This window comes from Zea mays, chromosome 6, assembly GCF_902167145.1.
Source record: "Zea mays cultivar B73 chromosome 6, Zm-B73-REFERENCE-NAM-5.0, whole genome shotgun sequence".
In the NCBI taxonomy this organism is placed as follows: Eukaryota; Viridiplantae; Streptophyta; class Magnoliopsida; order Poales; family Poaceae; genus Zea; species Zea mays.
Genome location: NC_050101.1, coordinates 133,891,846 through 133,905,382, shown reverse-complemented (window position 1 = coordinate 133,905,382; position 13,537 = coordinate 133,891,846). Strand labels below are relative to the sequence as shown.

General features: G+C 45.9%; 1 pseudogene; it reads right to left on the bottom strand.

Annotated features, from left to right (window-relative positions):
- Positions 1-9,929: 9,929 nt before the first annotated feature.
- LOC103630028 (probable 2-oxoglutarate-dependent dioxygenase ANS) lies at positions 9,930-11,408 on the bottom strand (annotated as a pseudogene).
- Positions 11,409-13,537: the final 2,129 nt, after the last annotated feature.

The following is a 13,537-nucleotide window of genomic DNA, read 5'->3' as shown; positions in this document are numbered from 1 at the left end:
CTCACTGTCTTCAAAGCCGGGAGGTTGCTCAACATAGACCTCTTCCTTGATTGGTCCATTGAGGAAGGCACTTTTCACGTCCATTTGATAAAGCTTAAAGCCATGGTAAGTAGCATAGGCTAATAATATGCGAATTGACTCAAGCCTAGCTACGGGTGCATAGGTTTCACCGAAATCCAAACCTTCGACTTGGGAGTATCCTTTGGCCACAAGTCGAGCTTTGTTCCTTGTCACCACACCATGCTCATCTTGCTTGTTGCGGAAGACCCATTTGGTTCCTACAACATTTTGGTTAGGACGTGGAACTAAATGCCATACCTCATTTCTCGTGAAGTTGTTGAGCTCCTCTTGCATTGCCACCACCCAATCCGAATCTTGAAGTGCTTCCTCTACCTTGTGTGGCTCAATAGAGGAAACAAAAGAGTAATGTTCACAAAAATGTGCAACACGAGATCGAGTAGTTACCCCCTTATGAATGTCGCCGAGGATGGTGTCGACGGGGTGATCTCGTTGGATTGCTTGGTGGACTCTTGGGTGTGGCGGCCTTTGCTCTTCATCCTCCTTGTCTTGATCATTTGCATCTCCCCCTTGATCTATGTCGTTATCTTGAGGTGGCTCATTTGATTGATCTCCTTCTTCATCAATTTGAGCCTGATCGTCATTTTGAGTTGGTGGAGATGCTTGCATGGAGGAGGATGGTTGATCTTGTGCATTTGGAGGCTCTTCGGATTCCTTAGGACACACATCCCCAATGGACATGTTCCTTAGTGCGATGCATGGAGCCTCTTCTTCACCTATCTCATCAAGATCAACTTGCTCTACTTGAGAGCCGTTAGTTTCATCAAACACAACGTCACATGAGACTTCAACTAGTCCAGTGGACTTGTTAAAGACCCTATATGCCCTTGTGTTTGAGTCATAACCAAGTAAAAAGCCTTCTACAGTCTTAGGAGCAAATTTAGATTTTCTACCTCTTTTAACAAGAATAAAGCATTTGCTACCAAAGACTCTAAAATATGAAATGTTGGGCTTTTTACCGGTTAGGAGTTCATAGGATGTCTTCTTGAGGATTCGGTGTAGATACAACCGGTTGATGGCGTAGCAAGCGGTGTTGACCGCCTCCGCCCAAAACCGATCCGAAGTCTTGTACTCATCAAGCATGGTCCTTGCCATGTCCAATAGAGTTCGATTCTTCCTCTCCACTACACCATTTTGTTGTGGGGTGTAGGGAGAAGAGAACTCATGCTTGATGCCCTCCTCCTCAAGAAAGCCTTCAATTTGAGAATTCTTGAACTCCGTCCCGTTGTCGCTTCTTATTTTCTTGATCCTTAAGCCGAACTCATTTTGAGCCCGTCTCAAGAATCCCTTTAAGGTCTCTTGGGTTTGAGATTTTTCCTGTAAAAAGAATACCCAAGTGAAGCGAGAATAATCATCCACAATAACTAGACAGTACTTACTCCCGCCGATGCTTATGTAAGCGATCGGGCCGAATAGATCCATGTGTAGGAGCTCCAGTGGCCTGTCGGTCGTCATTATGTTCTTATGCGGATGATGAGCGCCAACTTGCTTCCCTGCTTGGCATGCGCTACAAATCCTGTCTTTCTCAAAATGAACATTTGTTAATCCTAAAATGTGTTCTCCCTTTAGAAGCTTGTGAAGATTCTTCATCCCAACATGGGCTAGTCGGCGGTGCCAGAGCCAACCCATGTTAGTCTTAGCAATTAAGCAAGTGTCGAGTTCAGCTCTGTCAAAATCTACCAAGTATAGCTGACCCTCTAACACTCCCTTAAATGCTATTGAATCATCACTTCTTCTAAAGACAGTGACACCTATATCAGTAAAGAGACAGTTGTAGCCCATTTGACATAATTGAGATACAGAAAGCAAATTGTAATCTAGAGAGTCTACAAGAAAAACATTAGAAATAGAATGGTCAAGGGATATAGCTATTTTATCAAGACCTTTGACCAAACCTTGATTTCCATCCCCGAATGTGATAGCTCTTTGGGGATCCTGGTTTTTCTCATAGGAGGAGAACATCCTTTTCTCCCCTGTCATGTGGTTTGTGCACCCGCTGTCGAGTATCCAACTTGAGCCCCCGGATGCATAAACCTACAAAACAAGTTTAGTTCTTGACTTTAGGTACCCAAATGGTTTTGGGTCCTTTGGCATTAGACACAAGAACTTTGGGTACCCAAACACAAGTCTTTGACCCCTTGTGCTTGCCCCCAACATATTTGGCAACTACCTTGCCGGATTTGTTAGTCAGAACATAAGATGCATTAAAAGTTTTAAATGAAAGATTATGTTCATTTGATGCAGTAGGAGTTTTCTTAGGCAACTTGGCACGGGTTGGTTGCCTAGAACTAGACGTCTCACCCTTATACATAAAAGCATGATTAGGGCCAGAGTGAGACTTCCTAGAATGAATTCTCCTAATCTTGTTCTCGGGATAACCGGCAGGGTACAAAATGTAACCCTCGTTATCCTGAGGCATGGGAGCCTTGCCCTTAACAAAATTCGACAATCTTTTAGGAGGGGCACTAATTTTGACATTGTCTCCCCTTTGGAACCCAATGCCATCCTTGATGCCCGGGCGTCTCCCATTATAAAGCATGCTACGAGCAAATTTAAATTTCTCATTTTCTAAGTTGTGCTCGGCAATTTTAGCATCTAGTTTTGCTATATGATCATTTTGTTGTTTAATTAAAGCCATATGATCATGAATAGCATTAACATCAACATCTCTACATCTAGTACAAATAGTGACATGCTCAATGGTAGATGTAGACGGTTTGCAAGAATTAAGTTCAACAATCTTAGCATGAAGAATATCATTTTTATCTCTAAGATTGGAAATAGTAGCATTGCAAACATCTAGTTCTTTAGCCTTAGCAGTTAAATTTTCATTCTCTACTCTAAGTCTAGCAAGAGAAATGTTTAATTCTTCAATCCTAGCAAGCAAATCATCACTATTATCTCTAGGATTAGGAATTGAAACATTACAAACATGGGAATCAACCTTAGCATTTAAACTAGCATTTTCATTCCTAAGGTTGTCAATCATCTCACGACAAGTGCTTAGCTCACTAGATAATTTTTCACATTTCTCAATCTCTAGAGCATAAGCATTTTTAACCTTAACATGTTTCTTGTTTTCTTTAATTAGACAATCCTCTTGGGAATCCAAAAGGTCATCCTTTTCATGAATAGCACTAATTAATTCATTCAATTTTTCTTTTTGTTCCATGTTAAGATTGGCAAAAAGGGTACGCAAGTTATCCTCCTCATCACTAGCATTTTCATCACTAGAGGTTTCATATTTAGTGGAGGATCTTGATTTTACCTTCTTTTTGCCGTCCTTTGCCATGAGGCACTTGTGGCCGACGTTGGGGAAGAGAAGTCCCTTGGTGACGGCGATGTTGGCGGCGTCCTCGTCGTCGGAGGAGTCGCTTGAGCTTTCGTCGGAATCCCACTCCCGACAAACATGGGCATCGCCGCCCTTCTTCTTGTAGTACTTCTTCTTCTCCTTCCTTCTCCCCTTCTTGTCGTCGCCTCGGTCACTGTCACTAGATATGGGACATTTAGCAATAAAATGACCGGGCTTACCACATTTGTAGCAAACCTTCTTGGAGCGGGACTTGTAGTCTTTCCCCCTTCTTTGCTTGAGGATTTGGCGGAAGCTCTTGATGACAAGCGCCATTTCCTCATTGTCGAGCTTGGAGGCGTCTATTGGTTGTCGACTTGGTGTAGCCTCCTCCTTCTTTTCTTCCGTCGCTTTGATTGCGACGGGTTGAGCTTCGGATGTGGTGGGTTCGTCAAGCTCGTTGATCTTTCTCGAGCCTTCGATCATGCACTCAAAACTTACAAAATGCCCGATAACTTCCTCGGGGGTCATTTTAGTATATCTAGGATTACCACGAATTAATTGAACTTGAGTAGGGTTAAGGAAAATAAGAGATCTTAGAATAACCTTAACCACCTCATGGTCATCCCATTTTACGCTCCCGAGGTTGCGCACTTGCTTCACCAGGGTCTTGAGCCGGTTGTACATGTGTTGTGGCTCCTCCCCTTTGCGAAGCCGGAACCGACCGAGCTCCCCCTCAATCGTTTCCCGCTTGGTGATCTTGGTGAGCTCATCTCCCTCGTGCGCGGTTTTGAGTACATCCCAAACCTCCTTGGCGCTCTTCAACCCTTGCACTTTATTATACTCCTCTCTACTTAAAGAGGCGAGGAGTATCGTTGTCGCTTGAGAGTTGAAGTGCTCGATTTGGGCCACCTCATCCTCATCATAATCCTTATCCCCTACGGACGGTACCTGTGCACCAAACTCAACAACATCCCATATACTTTTGTGGAGTGAGGTTAGATGAAATCGCATTAAATCACTCCACCTAGCATAATCTTCACCATCAAAAGTTGGTGGTTTGCCTAATGGGACGGAAAGTAAAGGTGCATGTTTAGAAATGCGAGGGTAGTGTAGGGGAATCTTACTAAACTTCTTACGCTCTTGGCGTTTAGAAGTTACGGAGGGCGCGTCGGAGCCGGAGGTTGATGTTGATGAAGTGTCGGTCTCGTAGTAGACCACTTTCCTCATCTTCTTTTGTTTGTCCCCACTCCGATGCGGCTTGTGGGAAGAAGATTTTTCCTTCTTCTCTTTGTGGTGAGAAGAAGATTTCTTCTCCTTCCCGTTGTTGGAGGAGCTCTTCTTCTTCTCCCTCCGTTTGGTGCGGGACTCTTCCGATGAAGTGCTCCCGTTGCTTGTAGTGGGCTTTTCGCCGGTCTCCATCTCCTTCTTGGCGTGATCTCCCGACATCACTTCGAGCGGTTAGGCTCTAATGAAGCACCGGGCTTTGATACCAATTGATAGTCGCCTAGAGGGGGGGGTGAATAGGGCGAAACTGAAATTTACAAATATAAACACAACTACAAGCCGGGTTAGCGTTAGTAATAAAGAAACGAGTCCGTAAGAGAGGGCGCAAAACAAATCGCAAGCAAATGAAGAGTGTGACACGCGGATTTGTTTTACCGAGGTTCGGTTCTCGCAAACCTACTCCCCGTTGAGGAGGCCACAAAGGCCGGGTCTCTTTCAACCCTTCCCTCTCTCAAACGGTCCCTCGGACCGAGTGAGCTTCTCTTCTCAAATCAAAGCCGGGAACAAAACTTCCCCGCAAGGGCCACCACACTATTGGTGCCTCTTGCCTTGATTACAATGGAACTTTGATCACAAGAACAAGTGAGAAAGAAAAGAAGCAATCCAAGCGCAAGAGCTCGAAAGAACACAAGCAAATCACTCTCTCTAGTCACTATGGCGTTGTGTGGAATTTGGAGAGGATTTGATCTATTTGGTGTGTCTAGAATTGAATGCTAGAGCTCTTGTAGTAGTTGGGAAGTGGAAAACTTGGATGCAATGAATGGTGGGGTGGTTGGGGTATTTATAGCCCCAACCACCAACTTGACCGTTGGAGGAGGCCGTCTGCGCGATGGCGCACCGGACAGTCCGGTGCACACCGGACAGTCCGGTGCCCCCTGCCACGTCATCACTGCCGTTGGATTCTGACCGTTGGAGCTTCTGACTTGTGGGCCCGCCTGGGTGTCCGGTGCACACCGGACACGTACTGTTTACTGTCCGGTGTGCCAGTATGGGCGCGCCTGACCTCTGCGCGCGCAGAGCGCGCATTAAATGCGCGGCAGAGAGCCGTTGGCGCGGAGATAGCCGTTGCTCCGGAGTCGCACCGGACAGTCCGGTGCACACCGGACAGTCCGGTGAATTTTAGCGGACTAGCCGTTGGAGTTTTCCCGAAGCTGGCGAGTTCCTGAGGCTGACCTTCCTTGGCGCACCGGACACTGTCCGGTGTACACCGGACAGTCCGGTGAATTATAGCGGAGTCGCCTCTGAAATTCCCGAAGGTAGCAAGTTCAAGTCTGAGTCCTCTGGTGCACCGGACACTGTCCGGTGTACACCGGACAGTCCGGTGCTCCCACACCAGAGGGCCTTCGGTTCCCACATTGCTCCTTTGTTGAATCCAAAACTTGGTCTTTTTATTGGCTGAGTGTGAACCTTTTACACCTGTGTAATCTATACACTTGGGCAAACTTAGTTAGTCCAAATGTTTGTGTTGGGCAATTCAACCACCAAAATAAATTAGGGACAAGGTGTAAGCCTAATTCCCTTTCAGTTTGCTATAACTATTAGATTTAGTTCGTTTAATTGAATTTCTTTGGATAATTCAGATTTGAGCTACAAGTCACTCAAAAAATGGAAAACAGTGAATGCAAAAGTGTTATTCATGTTATTTAGAATAAGTTACGACCTATTTAAGGAATAGACTGGAATTTTCGAGCATCATGCTCACAAAACATTATCGCGAATTTGCGATCCAGTTGTTTTAAATTGTATAAAACACAAATAAATTCAAAAAAACCATGAAACTTGTTGACATGTAATGATATCATATGTAGAGATTGTGATAAAAATTTGAAAATATTTCGTGAAAGTTGTCACAAACTATGTGTAGAAATCTAACCGGCCTCCACAGAAGTTTCATGATTTCAAGTGAATGCCGACTAAATTTCTACACAGCGTGTAAAAACTTTCAGGAAACACTGTCGAATTTTTATGAGAGTCTCTACATATGATATCATGACATGTCGAAAAGTTTCATAATTTTATGACTTTGTTTGTGTTTTATACAATTAAAACAACTAGATCACAAGTTCGCGATCATGTTTTGTGAGGATGGTGTTCGAAAATTTCGCTCTATTTCTGAAATAGACTGTAACTTATGCTAAATAATCTGAATATCATTTTTGTATTCACCGTTTTTCAATTTTTCGAGTGACTTGTAGGTCAATTTTGAATTATCCGAGAAAATTCAATTAAATGAACAAAATCTAATAGTTATAGCAAACACTTTTATAATTGTGACAAAATTGAACATGTAGGTCTATATAGTGTAGGAACACACCACAAAAAAGTTCGGTAAAAAAATATATATACTTTGCCAAGTGTCAAGAAAGACACTCGGCAAAATATTGGTTTGCCAATTGTTAAGAAGCTATTTTGCCGAGTGTTGACGCCTGGCGCTCGACAAAGTTAATGATCGTCAACTATGCACGGCTGCTGACGGATCTTTGCCGAGCGTCGTGTTTTGCCGAGAGTTTGACACTCGGCAAAGCCCCCTTTGCCGAGTGTCTTTCAAATGGGGTCATTGTCGAGAGTCTTATTTTGACGAGAGTGACACTCGGGAAAGTATACTTTGCCAAGTGCAAGATAAAATGCACTCGGCAAAGCGTGGAGCTCTCGGCAAAGCGTGGAGCTCTCGGCAAAGAGCCAAATTCCAGTAGTAATTTGAATTGATGATGTATAACTAGTTTTATAATTAGATTATGTTAGTACTTGTAATTACCATTTTATTATCTGATATTGTATGAACTGGTCAGGAAAACCAAATCTAGTAGCTCGGTCAACAAAAACTATCTATATACAGTTAGGGATGGCAATTCTGCCCGCGGGCACGGATATCCGCGGGTTTCGTATCCGATGGACATAGATACGGGTAAGAAATCTTGCCCATGGGTAAGGATACGGGCAACACTTCACATCCGCGGGTAATTAACAGATATAAAATTTCGTCCGCGGGTATTACCCGTTACCCGCTTAATTTACTAGCCCATCAAAATATTGCCCATGTGTTCATTTTATCCTAAAACATTGTGTTATAATAATTAATTATCTTAAGAGTTTGAGAGTTATGTTTGTGGATGATCGATCATGTTTGTGTACTTTGAAGTTTGAACTATGTTTCTTGCCATTATATTATGTCTGTCAAGTTATGTTCTTGGTGAAATGAACATGACCACATACTCGTATTGTATTTTCTGGCGGGTAACGGGTTGCCCGATATCCACGAATATCCTGCGGGTACGGGCACGGATCGAAAATTTTACCCGCAAGCTCTCGCGGGCACGGATAAGCACTCGAGGTGCGAATATGTTGACGGGCGGGTAAATGGCTTACCCGCACTTTACCGGATCCGCTACCATCCCTATATACAGTCGTGTGTGGACCGTGAGATAGGCTTGAATCCTAGCTCATACGGTCTAGTAGCATCTCTTGTCTGTCTAGTCTGATGCTAATGCGCTGTGACTTGACTAAAGAGGTGTTTGGTTAGAGAGACTAAAGATTAGTCTCTAGTTTTTAGTCCCATTTAGTTCTTTTTTTGCCAAACACTAGGACTAAAATATGGACTAAAATGATTTAGTCTTTAGTCCTTCACATAGGTGCTAAAAGAGACTAAAAGCCCATAATTATCATGTTGCCCTTACCTTTTTGTATGGATAACTAATATTATGAGTATATTCTAAGGGCATTTAAGTCTTTGAACAATGTATTTAATGACTTTAGAATATGTTTAGTCCCTATAACCAAACATGTAGGGGCTAAAGTTTAGTCCTAGGACTAAAATTTAGTTCTAGGATTAATTGAAACCAAACATGGTCTAAGCATCTCTTGTCGTATCTAAGATCCTATTTGGATCAAGTTAGCTTTTTTAAAAAAACTAGATTTTATTTTTTAGTCAGGAGAGGCTAGCTTTTTAGTTCTCAAGAAATTGATAATCTAATTTCTATAAACTAAAACATAAACTATCACTAGTCATATGTCTATATATTGCTACGGTTTTTATACATGACATATAATAAATTTTGTTTTAATAAAATACAAAATATATATTTTTATTGAATTATGTGGGTGTGAATATGGAGCTAACAAACAAGGTTCAAACACTCACTTATACACAATTTCACCTTATTTTTTACATAAACTCTTTTATTATAGTAGTAGAGAAGAGATTATATAAGTACGAGTTGATTCTAAATAAATATAGTTTTTTTAAAATATTGACGCGGGATGATCGTTGAAACTGATACTTTAATATAGTAGAGAAGAGATAGAAATATTTAGAACTATCTTAATTTTTATAAACCAGTTTTTAAAAAAGTTCCGTATGGTGCGACGAACCGTTTGAACATTTTATACGTGGGTCTCTTTGGACCCATAGCTCTCCCAGGCTGGGCTGGGCCACCAGCCATGGTTGCCGTGCGGAAGCTGCAGCAGGTTTGCCACAAGCTAGGTGACAACCTGAGTGACCAATGCTGGCGCGTTGTCGCGCTGTCCCGTGTCCCGCCCCTCCTCTTCTATCTTCCTCAGGTCGCTGCATGCCAAAACCTCTGAATCTCTGATTGATGAGCATCTTGAGCTTATCGTCTTCCGACAGGGACAAACAACTTCTGTTCACATGGCGCCACGTTGTTGTCGCCTACTTGCCTCACCAATTCTCGATCGATCGCATCGTTGTGAGAAAGTTCAAACATTAAAGACTAGTTTAGAAACTCTATTTTCCTATCGGATTTCTATTTTTCTAAAAAAAATAGTTTATTTTTTTTAGAAAAATAAAAATTCTTTAGGTTTCGTTTGTTTCGTTGGAATTGAATTTCATTTTAATAATTATAATTTAAACAAAATTAATTAAGTTTATATATTTATATATGTAATATATTTATATATTATCTTAAATCATATGACAGAGATAGTTGTATACTATATTCATGTTATAACGAAGCAAGTAGAAGAGTGTGATATAAGTTGTACATTAGAAAAATAGCATGTAAATCTATAGAATCAATTTTCATTTATCACCCTATAAATTTGAGATAGACTTATATGATAAATTTGGAAAATGGTAGAGTGTCACATTCTAAAAAAATAGTCTATTCCAATAGTAAGATTTCAATTCCTTCAAATAAAAGGAAACAAACAGGCCCTTAATGAAATGGATTTCCTAAACTAGCCCTAATTTGGGAAGACGACTTAGGCTTTCTTCGGGAATAGCTCCAGATTTTTTCATGTTGTTCAAAACTTATATAAATTTAAAAAGTAATTCGTTTTGGAATAGTTTCAGGTCACCATTTCTACACAACAGAACGGCTCCTTACGGTTTGCACATCAACACCAACCAGATCCTGTGATAAACTAGATTATATTGCATGGAAAACCGCTCCATGTCTCTTATTACATTACACTACCAGTGATACATCGTGTACAGTAGTTCGTTCACATGCATGGCGTCAAGCTGGCGCTGAGGTTACTAATCCGCCTCCATGCTCCTTGTCGTCGACCTTGATGTTGAGGAAGTCGATGGTGCGCTCGCCGAGCGCGAACGCATCCCAGAACCCGTCGCCGAAGGTCTTGGCCTTGAGCCTCCTGTAAATCGCGGGCCGGTCCTCGCTCACCAGCTCCTCCGCGGGCTGCAGGTCCTTGTGCGGCTCCGGCTGGTAGAAGAGCACGAGCGACATCCTCTCCCTGCCGCTGGTGACCACGCGGTGCGTGGGCGCCCTGAACACCGCGTTGCTCATGATCTCCATCTCCTCGCCGACGACGACGAGCAGCTCGTCGCGGGCGAGCACGGGCACGTCCACCCACCGGCCGGGGCCAGGCCCCCTGAGCAGCACCTGGAGGCCGCCGACGTCGCGGTCGAGGAGGAGCACGGTGACGACGGAGTTGTCCGTGTGGGGCTTCAGCCCGTACACGAGGTCCGGGCGCGGGCAGGGAGGGTAGTAGGTGAACCGCGCGTACGTGCCGCCCTTCTCGCCCACGTGCCCGAGGAAGAACCCCTCGCCGAACCCCAGCACCCGCGCCATGGCCCGGAGCACGCGCCTGGCCACCTGCTCGCTGCCCAGGGCGTACTCGTGCAGGAGCCCCACGAGCGACGCCGGCCGCGCGGGCCAGAACTGCATCCGCCGCTCCTCCTCCGGCTGCACCGTCAGGTACAGCCGGTCGCACCAGTCCAGCACCTGACCGTCGGTGTCCACGCGGTCGATGCCGTAACCCTCGGGCTGGAACTCGCCGGCGTCGTCCCGGTTGGCGTGCTTCAGCTTCTCCGCCGCTGGCAGGTGGAAGAACTCCAGCCCGGCGTCCCGGATGCCGTCCAGCAGGGATACCGGCATGCCGTGGCCGGTCACCTTGAAGAGGCCCCAGGATTCGAGCGCCGACCGGAGCTTGCTGGCCTCCTCCACGTCACCGGGGTCGGCAAGACATTGACGTCCACGGTGGGGAAGGCCAACTCGGGTGCCGCGACGTCACCAGTTGGGCGGTCCTCCTCCCTCAGCACGTACCGGCTCGGCAGCGCGGGGAGGCCGGCGGCGGCCACCTCCTGCACCATCTGTCCCTGAGCCTGATGCACCATCGTGCTGCTCTTACACTTAGGCTAGTAAACAATTTGTTTGACTGGGCCTTCGCTGTCTGCGAACCAGTTTATATAGGACTGCTAATTTATAGAGCGGCGATCGAGACCTCTGCAAACCAGATCGAGGGGATATTTCCTATGTATGAAAGGCTGTTCAAAACGGCCACAGAGACAGCATTCGCGTAGTTCTTTTTTTCTCAACCGTCCGATCAGATACCGATGACATCACGTTTGGTGTTTCCTTCCATCAGCGGACGACCGACTTCGTTCTTGATTATTCCAGAACCCACGCGACGCTTTCCCAGTTCCCTGCACTGCAGAAAACGCATAATTTCGCAGCCGCCAGGCGACGGATCGAAACGACTCGAGCGGGCGAGCTTGCGGAGCACCGGCGGGCGCCGATCAACGGCTGACGCGTCCCCGTCCCCGTCCCCTTCTCCCTCCGCCTCCTCGTCGAAGCGCTCGACATGTGCCCCACCGACACCTTGCAATCGATGGCCCCGGTGATGTCAGTACCGTCTTCTCCACGGTGACTGGTGCCACCCTCAATCCCCTGTCAACACGCACCATACAAAGCCTCTACTAATGCTACCCACGGACGTGCGCATTGGCGGCAGTGGAGATTGAGTCAACGGCGATGAGGCTGCAGCACTAGAGGAGGAAAGGTCACAGGGGCATGTGTTCTGCAGGGAAAGAGATCTCCATTCCTTCGGTAAAATAGCACTTGCTCACTTGCGTTTGTATTACAACTCAACGTTGGCTCCTGTTCCCTGCGCTTTCCATTCCTATATCTTCTCATTGATAAAATATGCTTCAGATTCTATCGATTTGGGCTGCTTGTATATGGATCTAGCATTCTTGCGTTGGGATCTACTGAAATGATAACTTCGTTCATAAGAATTACTAGATTTCTTTTGTCTGATACTCCATTTTAACTGTTCTTCTCCAACATTTTCCTATATATGAAAGGCGGTTCAAAACGGCCACAGAGACAGAATCCGCGTAGTTCTTTTTTTCCTCGACCATCCGATCAGATACCGGCGACATCACGTTTGGTGTTTCCTTCCATCAGCGGATGACCGACTTCATTCTTGATTATTCCAGAACCCAGGCGACACCTTCCCGGTTCCCTGCGCTGCAGAAAACGCGTAATTTCGCAGCCGCCAGGCGACGGATCGAAACGACCCGAGCGGGCGAGCTTGCGGTGCACCGGCGGGCGCCGATCAACGGCTGACGCGTCCCCGTCCCCTTCTCCCTCCGCCTCCTCGTCGAAGCGCTCGACATGTGCCCCACCGGCACCTTGCCATCAATGGCCTCGGTGATGTAAGTACCGTCTTCTCCACGGTGACTGGTGCCACCCTCAATCCCCTGTCAACACGCACCACACGAAGCCTCTACTGATGCTACCCACGGACGCGCGCATTGGCGGCAGTGGAGATTGAGTCGACGGTGATGAGGCTGCAGCACTAGAGGAGGAAAGGTCACAGGGGCGTGTGTTCTGCAGGGAAAGAGATCTCCATTCCTTCGATAAAATAGCACTTGCTCACTTGCATTTGTATTACAACTCAACGTTGGCTCCTGTTCCCTGCGCTTTCCATTCCTATATCTTCTCATTGATAAAATATGCTTCAGATCCTATCGATTTGGGCTGCTTGTATATGGATCTAGCATTCTTGCGTTGGGATCTACTGAAATGATAACTTCGTTCATAAGAATCACTAGATTTCTTTTGTCTGATACTCCATTTTAACTGTTCTTCTCCAACATTTTCCTATATATGAAAGGCGGTTCAAAACGGCCACAGAGACAGAATCCGCGTAGTTCTTTTTTTCCTCGACCGTCCGATCAGATACCGACGACATCACGTTTGGTGTTTCCTTCCATCAGCGGACGACCGACTTCATTCTTGATTATTCCAGAACCCAGGCGACACCTTCCCGGTTCCCTGCGCTGTAGAAAACGCGTAATTTCACAGCCGCCAGGCGACGGATCGAAACGACCCGAGCGGGCGAGCTTGCGGTGCACCGACGGGCGCCGATCAACGGCTGACGCGTCCCCGTCCCCTTCTCCCTCCGCCTCCTCGTCGAAGCGCTCGACATGTGCCCCACCGGCACCTTGCCATCAATGGCCTCGGTGATGTCAGTACCGTCTTCTCCACGGTGACTGGTGCCACCCTCAATCCCCTGTCAACACGCACCACACGAAGCCTCTACTTATGCTACCCACGGACGCGCGCATTGGCGGCAGTGGAGATTGAGTCGACGGTGATGAGGCTGCAGCACTAGAGGAGG